This window comes from Xiphophorus hellerii, chromosome 4 (genome assembly GCF_003331165.1).
Source record: "Xiphophorus hellerii strain 12219 chromosome 4, Xiphophorus_hellerii-4.1, whole genome shotgun sequence".
NCBI lineage: Eukaryota > Metazoa > Chordata > Actinopteri > Cyprinodontiformes > Poeciliidae > Xiphophorus > Xiphophorus hellerii.
This window is the reverse complement of record NC_045675.1, coordinates 29063656-29073373: the sequence shown is the minus strand read 5'-3', so window position 1 is coordinate 29073373 and position 9718 is coordinate 29063656. Positions and strand designations below refer to the sequence as shown.

The window sequence follows — 9718 nt, the reverse complement described above, 5'->3', positions numbered from 1 at the left end:
ACTTGTGTATATTTAGCAAGGTGCTGAACATACCTTTTAATTGTAGCTAATCTAACCTTTCATGTTATATTGCTATGCGAAGAATGTTATATTGTTATATATATGTAATATAGTATGTACAATTCCATATACATATGGAATTGTATGTATATATCTCTTTGGAGGCTGGTGAAATAAATCTGAAATAAAAAGATTCTTTCCTAATCCAAAATAAGGGTTTTAATGAGCGGTGTGTGTGTGTGTGTGTGTGTGTGTGTGTGTGGGTGTGTGTGTGTGTGTGTGAAGAATAAAAAAAAACAGCAGTCAAGTTTGGTACTTGAGTGACCTATTGCCGTTGCTTCATTGTGAAAGGACAGGATGTCACATTGTAACATTTTTCTCAGGACAGCTCGTGAGAAAAGTTGGTAACGAGCGCGAGATTTCTCTCGCTGTGTCGGAGTGACGCAGTTTTAATTTAAATGCTCAACTTCACGTTGCTTGTTTAACACAGCGAAGAGCTTCAGATGTGGAAAAGTATTGAATATTGACTTCCTGTCGTCTGTAACTAAACTCCAGGGATAATAGACTCCTCCTCCCTCTCTCCTCGAGTTGTCCTGGGAAACACTAACAACTGCTGGAAAGCCGTCCCTGCTCGTCAAGGAGGACACACACGGGGAGGAAAAGTTACCCAGTGGTTCTGATTCCTGTTGCTAACCCAGGACGTTTCTGTCCCAGCTCCGAACTCTGACTGCGGGGGCCCGTATTGGGAGGATTATTATGCGTTTAAAGACTGCACCCTCTTCACACTGACTGAGCTTCAGCTGCCTGAGGTAAGAGAGAGCAGCAAGTTTCCCAGCTTAGCTCGGAGTGTTGAACGTGATAGGAGTGGAGCCCGGTTTGCTTGCGCTTTTGTTTGTTTCGCCGGTGTTTTTATGCTGGGAGAAAAAGTTGGTGAATGGCCGCGGCGGCGCTGGGCTTTAACTTGTTGCTCGGTAGCCATGACATCCCCGCCGCTCACACCGAGCCCCCTCTGCTCGGCTCGGTTCTGCTGCGGCCTGTGAGGGGACTTCTCACGTTTCTGTGAGCTTAAGGACGTCACCTTCATAAGTCTGAAATAACACTACGCAAATAAGGGTTAAAACTAGCCGTATCTTCTCATATCGTACGCTATCTTAATAGTAATTGAACCAAGCGAGGAATCGCTGTCTAACGGTATTAAACACATTTTTGTACAACTATGGATGGATATAATGATGTTTATGAGAACTACCCAGCCTCTACGGTTTGCTATGGAATAATTGCAATAACTTTTTATACTGATAAAACCTTTATTAGATGAAACACACTAAGATAATCATAATGTAATCGATAGGAAGCAGGCGTACTGTGGCTTGCGGGATATTTTCATGATACAATCACAAACTTCTGTATGTTTGATTGGGACATCAAATACAGATGAGTCAGGTCTGAACTTTGACTGGGCCATTCTGGTTTATAAATAGGGTTTAAAAAAAAAAAATCTAATTTAATTGTAGCATTAGGTTTGAGTTTAGGATCTTTAAACCTGTTAGAAGGTGGACCTCCACCTCATTCTTAAGTCTTGCTAAGAGTTAAGAGGTGTTTTATACACCTACCCATCCATTTCCCTATTGCTGCAAAAAAAAAGGAAAGAAAAACATCCCCACAGCATGATGCTGTCTCTACCGTGTTCCAGTACAGTATACTTTGATTTTTTCTTTCCAGTCTTCCATAAAGGTCACGTTTGCTGAGTTCCTGAGTAATAATCGTTCTGTTAATATAATATACAGCGCTTTGTACAGGCAGGTGCTCGAAATCCTTGAAGATGCTTGAATTTCAGTTGGGTGTTTTCAAGGTTTTTAGAGTCTTTGATTTCTGTATAAAGTGCTTGATATTCAAGCCACACTGTTTTGTAATAAAGTGAAATCTGACATTTGGTGAAAAACCTCAATTTGGAAAGTGTTTACAGTTGAAACCAGATATTTTCATACACCTGATAAAAAGACATTTGTAGTTTTAGTTGATTTGTGACTTAACATTTCTTGTTTTAGACCAGTTAGAATGTCCAAAACTATTTCTATTTGCCAAATGCCAGAAAGACTCGGTAAGAACATTTTTGATTTTGTTTTTGAATATTTATTATTCCTAATGGCTCACTGACTTATTTTTATATGCAGTTGAAATAAAAGTTGGCGTTTAAAGTTATCAAAATTGGTGAATTTTTTTTGTTTGTCAAGTTAGTGTTTTTGTTCTCAGACCAGTCAGGTGTGTAGGATATGTGTGTGTGTAAGAGACATTTTCAAAACGTAACATTTTGCTATATTTTAGTCTACTTTGTCCCTGCTACTGAATTTAGAATACTACAAGACATTATTAACAGTGATAAATGATATATAATTGTGAATTGAAACTGTCTTCTTCTTTTATTTTTTTAAAGTTAATTTCTATGATTTTTTTTATCTCCAAAGTGTGGAAAAAGTATAAAAACGTACCTTAAAAATGCTTGAATTTTACTGTGGGAAAACTGGACAAATCCTGAATATCCCGTCTGAGCTGTGAGTCACCACTTCTCTGACAGTTGAAGATGCTGTTTGCTCACTAATGTTAATCACGCCTCAAATTAGAAACCCTTGTTAGACTTTTATTTGCATAAACAAAACAAAAAAAGTAGCATTTCCTATCAAGTTTACACTTCTCCACCTCCTTGTGTTGATCCATCATATAAAATCCAAATAGGAATATGTTGATGTTAGTTATTCTAGTGGCTCCAGGGGCATCTGAAGGTTTCCCATCTGCAAGCAGGGACTTCACTTGGATCTAATTCATGCTCGTGAGCTGCTCTGCACACATGTGGAAGGGGAAAACAGAGCCCCTCCTGATTCATTTACACCCGCTTGACCTCATCCACTTAAACACGTTCAAAGGGACCGGGGACATTAACATGGCCGCCCTCCGGTTCCCCTTGAGTTTGCCCTGAAGTTTGCGGCGCAAGCCTCATCTTCCTCACCATCCACAGTGACTTAGCTTGGATTTTGTCCCACTCTGCCTGAGCCAGAGTGCAAACCACTGCTGTGAGGCCCATCTGCTGCCTTCTCAAGAAGAGACTGAAAGTTCCCTCGCTGACCTGATCCGCACTGATGCTAAAATTCCTTTTATGTGATTATGAGCCTAGTTTTTATTACTACATTGAAAGGAGGAAACCCCCCCCCTGTATTTTAGGTTGCTTTTTTTATATTCATTTATTTTTTTTGCAGAATCTGGCAAGACATTTCATGCAACAATACTAGCTTATAAATCTGAATCTATATCAATGATTGTAGGTTAGCTATTTACGGTCCTCATACTTATATAAGTTCTCACAAGGTTACATTTTAGAGGATTGTAATAGAGCTATGACTTCATCCGGAAATGTCTTACAACATGGGTGCGTCGCATTCATGGCATAATTGTACTTCTTCTGATAGCTACATTTTAACCTGACTGTGTCAGAGGAAAGTCAGGGTGTTCGTGTGTGTGGGCGTGTGTATTCCAGTCTGGTGGAGACTCCTTAACGAGACCTGGGTTTTTGGTATCCTGGTCTTAAGGACTGAAGCAGTCAAGGATGATCAGAGTATATTATTGGAACTTCATTTGATAGAACAATATAAAATACCACATCATTAAGAAGGGGAAGAAGATCAATGATGCATCGGATTTATTATTACTATTTTTTATTTTACAATTAACATAGAATACTACTAAATAAAATCCAGTGACCTTCAAAGGTCAGAAGATGGTAAATGTAGCAATTATTGTGTAGTTTATCATTCATTGAGATACATTTCTTATTTTCTCCACCGGTTGTTCAATGAGATCAATAAATATCACAAACTTTGAAAATATGATTAAATGCACTTTCTGTGTGCAGTTAAGTGATTTAAATCAAACTTCTTTATGTGACTGGCGTCCAAAAGAAGCCTATAAGAAATGGGAATGCAGGTTTTCCCTCAGTGCATTATAAGCCTGGTGGGCCACCAGGCTTTACCTGTACCCCCACGAGGCTACACATTGGTTGTTTATTTATTTTTTTTGTGGCTTTTTTAAGACTTATATAGTTTGTGTTTAGGTATTGTTAATAATGTCTTCCAACAACACATAATTACCTAGTGATATTTTAAAAATTTCTGTCAAAAGTTTCCAAATTTAGCAACTTTTCCAATAAAACCTAGTTGAGGTGGAAGTACTGAATCCATTTTGACTGGATGGGCTGCTCATTAATTGGAGACAGCAACAGTTTTTTTATTTATATATATATTTTTATCACAACATCCACTGATATTATTACACATTTCATGCTTTCCTTATGTCTTATAGTCCTACTCAGGGAACACAACAATATTTGCTTTGGACCTCTTTAAAAAAAAAAAAAAAACTGTAGTTAAACTATGTAGCACAACAGCAGCAAACATGTGAAACAAAGGCGCTGTAGTCTGATGAAACCAACATTGAACTCTTTGGTCTACAACTGAAACACTGTGTGGTAGGAAACAAATGCCGCGCTTCAACCTGAACACTTTACCCTCAGAATGAAACATGGCGGTGGAAGCATCAAGGTGTGGGGATGCTTTTCTTCAGCAGGTGCAGGGGAGCCGGCCAGAGTTGATTGGAAGATAGGTGGAGCAAAAGAAACAGCACTTCTGGAAGAAAACCAGCTGGAGCTACAGAAAAAATGTTTTAAAATGGTTCAGTCAAAGTCTGCATCCAATATGTCTGAACCTGAGCTGTTTAGTGCAAAAGAATGGTTAAAATTCCAGTCTCTAGATGGAAACTTAAGACTTGCAGCTGAATCTGCAGTAAAAGGTGGCTCTACAGCAGCTTGTGTTAATGGCACATCACGTAAAACTCCAACAAAGTCCACAGAAGTTTGTGTTTGCAGATTTACAAAAATTAAAAAAAGGTTAAGGTGTTACATTCACACCTTTTGATGTATGGAGAACAAAGGATCAAACTTAAAAGCAAAACCTCTTTCTTGTGGCATTCTTCTTCAGTCTTAAAGATGTGTAAACAGTTTTAAATCCCTCATCTAAAAATAAGATATTGCTGCCTCCTGTTACTTTAGCTGGTGCCTTTAACCATTACCATTGTGTCAGAGAGTGGGTGCAACACAATGGGTTTTGCTCCAGCGTTCTGACACAGTGGTGTCCTCGCTGCATCCGAGTGGCTCAGCTCGCTTTCCGTTTAACCAAATGCGTATTAGCCCGATCTTTACGTCCCTCCCAGCAGAAACCCAGGCTCACCCATGAGGCCGCCGCCCCCAAAAGAGAGAAATATGTATTTATCTCTGGCGCTAAACACAAAATGAAAGAGGAGATGGCCTCCCATTTTAAGGACTGTAAATTTCCATGAGGATTCTGCTGGCTCCAAGCTGAACCCAGCCAATTTCTCATGTTGACAAACCCCCTAATTTAATGATGATGGAGGATGCGCGGCGTGTCGGCCTTATAATTACACTGTATTTACCATAGGATGGAAGCTTCCAGGTACTCATTCATCAACGGGCTCTGTCTCACGGTTCGCCTTTTCTGTTTGCCGGGGTGGGTGACGGCTCAATTCCCTGCTGATGTTCACAATAAAGCCTTGACTTAGTTTTTGTTAGGACTGGAATTGCCGGAATCCTCTCGGCCCCGTCAAACAACAGCCGAGCGTATTGCTTCTGAAACAGCGACCGCCTCCGGACCTCGAGTGGCGTTTTTCTATCCTCCTGGAAATTGTCGCGTTGGCTTTATGGTTGACTTTTCTTTTGGTTGTGGTGATTTTTCCAGGCTTTCCACTAAGATTGGCATTTTTCTTCTTTTTTTGGGGGGGGTCCCCTGACGTATTTGTAGCTCGCTGACATTGACGTATGCATGGAAATTAGGCGTAGGACGATTCTTGCTGTCAAGGCTTTAAGACGTTACGGTTTCAAAAATTCTTCAAGTTTTCCGTCATATCATCACTATGGCTTAAAGTCTTCTTAAGAAGATACCAGAGAAAGTGCCGGGCATGACCGGACTGTTCTCCGACTTTAGGGAGTGTAGAGTACCGGCGCTTCAAGAAATGCAGATTTGACCGGTTAGAAAAGTTTCCTTTTGCATAAAAAACAGATAATAATGTTGTGGAACTAATGGAGTTCACTCTTATAAATAAAAATGACATAATTCAAACTACAAACAGCTTAACTGTTACTGTAAGAAGGAGACTGCAGGCTGGCAGATTTTACTCCCTTAAATGCCCACAACAGAGTTATAATTAATAGCTTTAATGCATACAAAAAGTTTTGGTGACATTGTGATGAAAGAATGGAAGAAAAATAAAAGGTTTATTGTTATCCATATCGCCATCGCAACATTTGACAATAGTTTCTCAGTTACACGTATGGCTGATATTGTGCAATGTTACTCCTGCTGTTCTCCTTTCTGCCTCAAGCTAAGCTGTTAAACCTCCGCTAAGAGTGCAAGCTTTACAATTTGTAGAAACTTAAATGTTTGACGATGCCAATGTGTGCAATGTTGATGTTGCAAAGGACTCATGAGTCATGTACAGGTTGTAATGAAGTCTCTCAGCGGTATCTACACCAGATAGTAGCGCCCAAGATGCTAAAGGTCACACACGCACAAGGAAGAGCGGAGGGAGGAGGCTGTGTTTTTATCTGAACCAATACTGTCATCACAACATTTACTAAGGATATCCCTATTGTATGATTGTGTAGCCCTAATCACTAGGGTTTCCTCCAGGTGGATTTGTACAAATCCTATTTAATATAATTATTGTAGCTTTTACACAATATAAATACAAACTCCAAACATTAGAAAAGGGGTGAAGATTTTATTTTTATGGGCTAGCATGCTTAAAACTCACTTGTTTACTTTTTTTTTAACATGAACTACTTGTGCTATGCTATCATTTTTGACTTCTCTGACCCAGTAGAATCTCTTTAGTGTTTCAACAAAGTTTAAGGATATATTTCACCCTGTCGGCTTTATTTGTTCCAGCTTAAAACCATTTTGAATACAAGCTAGTAGAGAAAAAAAAAGCTTTTGTTTCAAAAGACAACAAAATTTTTTTTTCACTTTTAATTACAGAAACCGCTTTCTATTCTTCAAGTGGGGAAATTAGACTGGATGTGGCTCAGCAGAGGAATTTTTGCCCAAGTCCCTTTAAATAAGCTATTTAATTTGAGCTTCATTTTTTTTCCCAATTCTGCGCTCGTGTTACGCCGTCAAAGGGTAACATTTGATGTCTGAAAAGTCACGTACGACACTTGTATGCTTTACCATTCCTCATTAGAGATATCTTTACAAGCAGGTGGAGCCACATTCCCAGAACAGCAGTTTTTATCTGGATTTAGTGGCCGTTTTATCTGCCATCGTCCTGGTTATAAACGCAGGATTTAATCAGCCAACTCTGGGAAATGACTTCCTTGTATGTCAACCTATTAACCTGCAATCATAATGAGCTACGATTGTGTCATTTTATGAGTTTATCTGTTGTTGAATAACACAAGCAAGAGAATGCAGAAAAGGAAATAGCTTTTTTTTGTGTGTGTGATTTGGCTGGATCAAGATGGAGCCTGCAGATGTACAAGAAGCTAGCCGAGCCTGTTTTGCATAGTTTCCAAAAAACTGACATGTAGCTTTTCCAGCTAAATAACATGACTCTTTTGAATTACTGGAGAGATATATTTGGAATATTTTCACTGCCTCACTTGTCATCAAATAGATGCTATCTCGCTCTGGCGTCAGAAAGTAGACTCAAGTCGGAGAAAATAAAAATAAACAGCGGTAGTTTATCTTGCGGTGTATGGAAGGCGCTATTTTCTTTACTGCTGCCTTGTGGTTAGTTTATCTACAATCGTTCTACTATTAATTAAAGTCATAAAAATGCTCATAAGGACATTAGTGACACAAATAAATTGACAGACAAGGCAGCTATTAATCAGCATCTTTGGTATTTATGGATGCAATATTGGGTTGGTGTCTGATCTAATAGTGGGAAAGAAATCCACAAATAAACGTGACTGCTGCACAAGAGGAATAAACAATTGGACTAATGCCAACAGTACGTAAAGGAATCATCTGAGAAAATCTTTTTAAAAACATTTGGTTTAAAAGTAATACATTAACAGTTGGAGATTTATTGAATTTCCCTTTATATTTTAACTTGTTTCCTTTTTTAAGAGGTGTACCATTTTGTTCAATTCCTTCCAAGGGCTACAATCAATCTTAAATCTGCAATTCAATCTAAATACTGATTATTAAGGGAAGATAAAGTTTCTTTAGTAGGTTCATGATAATTTTACATTTTAATTTGACTTGCATGGATTTTTTCCTGAGATGACCAAGGAAAAATGTCTATATTTTGTCAAAAATAGAAAAAAAAAACTTGAAAGCTCTACATTGTATATCAGCAATGTAGAGCTGATATACATCATGTATCATATCAAATTGTGGGAAAATTTATTGCACTCTTAAATTAGTAGGCAGAGTGAAGGAAGATTTACATGACCCATAATGCTACACCTCTTACTAAAAGTGTAGTTGCTCCTTTGCTCCAGGCAAAGACCTGACCTGTGGCCCGTAAGCCCCGCCCCTTCCCTCTGACATCAGGGCTTTGATGAGCCTCCTGTCTGCGTTAGCACAAAGCCATATTTAGCTCAGTGGAATCATTGTGGCGAGAGCTTGCGTGTCTGCCGAGGATACCTGCCCAGCATAAACACACCTGTTCTCTGATGGGCTTAAAATGAGTTTCACGTGCACCTGAAGGAGCCTGCTCACAGCCAACCTCGTCACCCAGGTTGTTGGTAAGGTCTCTTATCGACGCCCACTCTCACGGCTTTATTTAACCGAGGCGAACACTCTTTAAACCGTGATGTCGGCCTCGCTTCTCAGGGAAGTTGCAGATTGCCTTGATTTTGTTTTGATGCTTATCCTTAAGGAGCGGTTTTCACCATCACCTAGCAATGTCTGTGTGAGTCATTACACGCATGATTTTATTTTTAACTTTTGGCCTCTCCTTATGGATTGTAGCATGTTAGAAGGTACATACTTTTTTGATAGCCATTTCCTTTTCTTTTTTTTTTAAATTCATCCTCTCTTGTTGTACACAAAACAATGTGCTTTAGAAGAGCTGCAATATGAAACCAGGTGGGAAAATCCAGGTCCCAAAACAAACCGCTTTGGTTTTAGTTTCAAATGACACTGAGCTCATGTTGTTTTCTTGCAGGATTAAAGAGGGCTATCTGTCATGGGGCTGTTAGGAATTGTTGTGGAATTGACCCGAAAGAGGTCAAGAGTTTATCCTGGGGTAAACATGCATATTTCAAGGCAACTCAGAGTGTCTGATTGACCAGGCATGCCTCTTCTTTTGGCTGCTGCACACTTCATCTCTTTGTGTATTCCTTTAGCCTTGCATAGTTGCTTTCTTTTAATGAATCTACATTCTATCTGTATTGCAGTTTCCCTTGTGCACTTCATCCCCATATTGTCTTCTTCGTGTCTCTGTGTTATATAAGTTCATTTGGGAGGGTTAGTATGAGCAGTGATTGACCTTAAAATGTTGTTTTCATCATGTTGAGCACCCAGTGTTCCATCAGAGATTGAACTGAGACCCTCTAAAGGTTTTCTTTTAGTTTTACATACCATTTTATGCAGTGTGGTGTTCTATGATTGCTAAGCTACTCCTTTAAAGGTCGGTGGGGAGGAAG

At 39.2% G+C, this 9718-nt stretch overlaps 1 protein-coding gene across 5 annotated transcripts in view; it reads left to right on the top strand.

Annotated features, from left to right (window-relative positions):
- The first annotated feature begins 412 nt into the window (after window positions 1-412).
- Window positions 413-9718, top strand: part of akap13 (A-kinase anchoring protein 13) — a 135020-nt gene continuing 125714 nt past the window's right edge. For 3 of the 5 annotated variants that reach the window (XM_032559925.1, XM_032559929.1, XM_032559924.1), the window contains exon 1: window positions 414-809. The gene's annotated coding sequence lies outside the window, so the exon portion shown is untranslated. Of the gene's footprint in view, window positions 810-9718 lie in introns of all 5 variants that reach the window. The other 2 variants (XM_032559927.1, XM_032559928.1) reach the window with 2 other exon arrangements.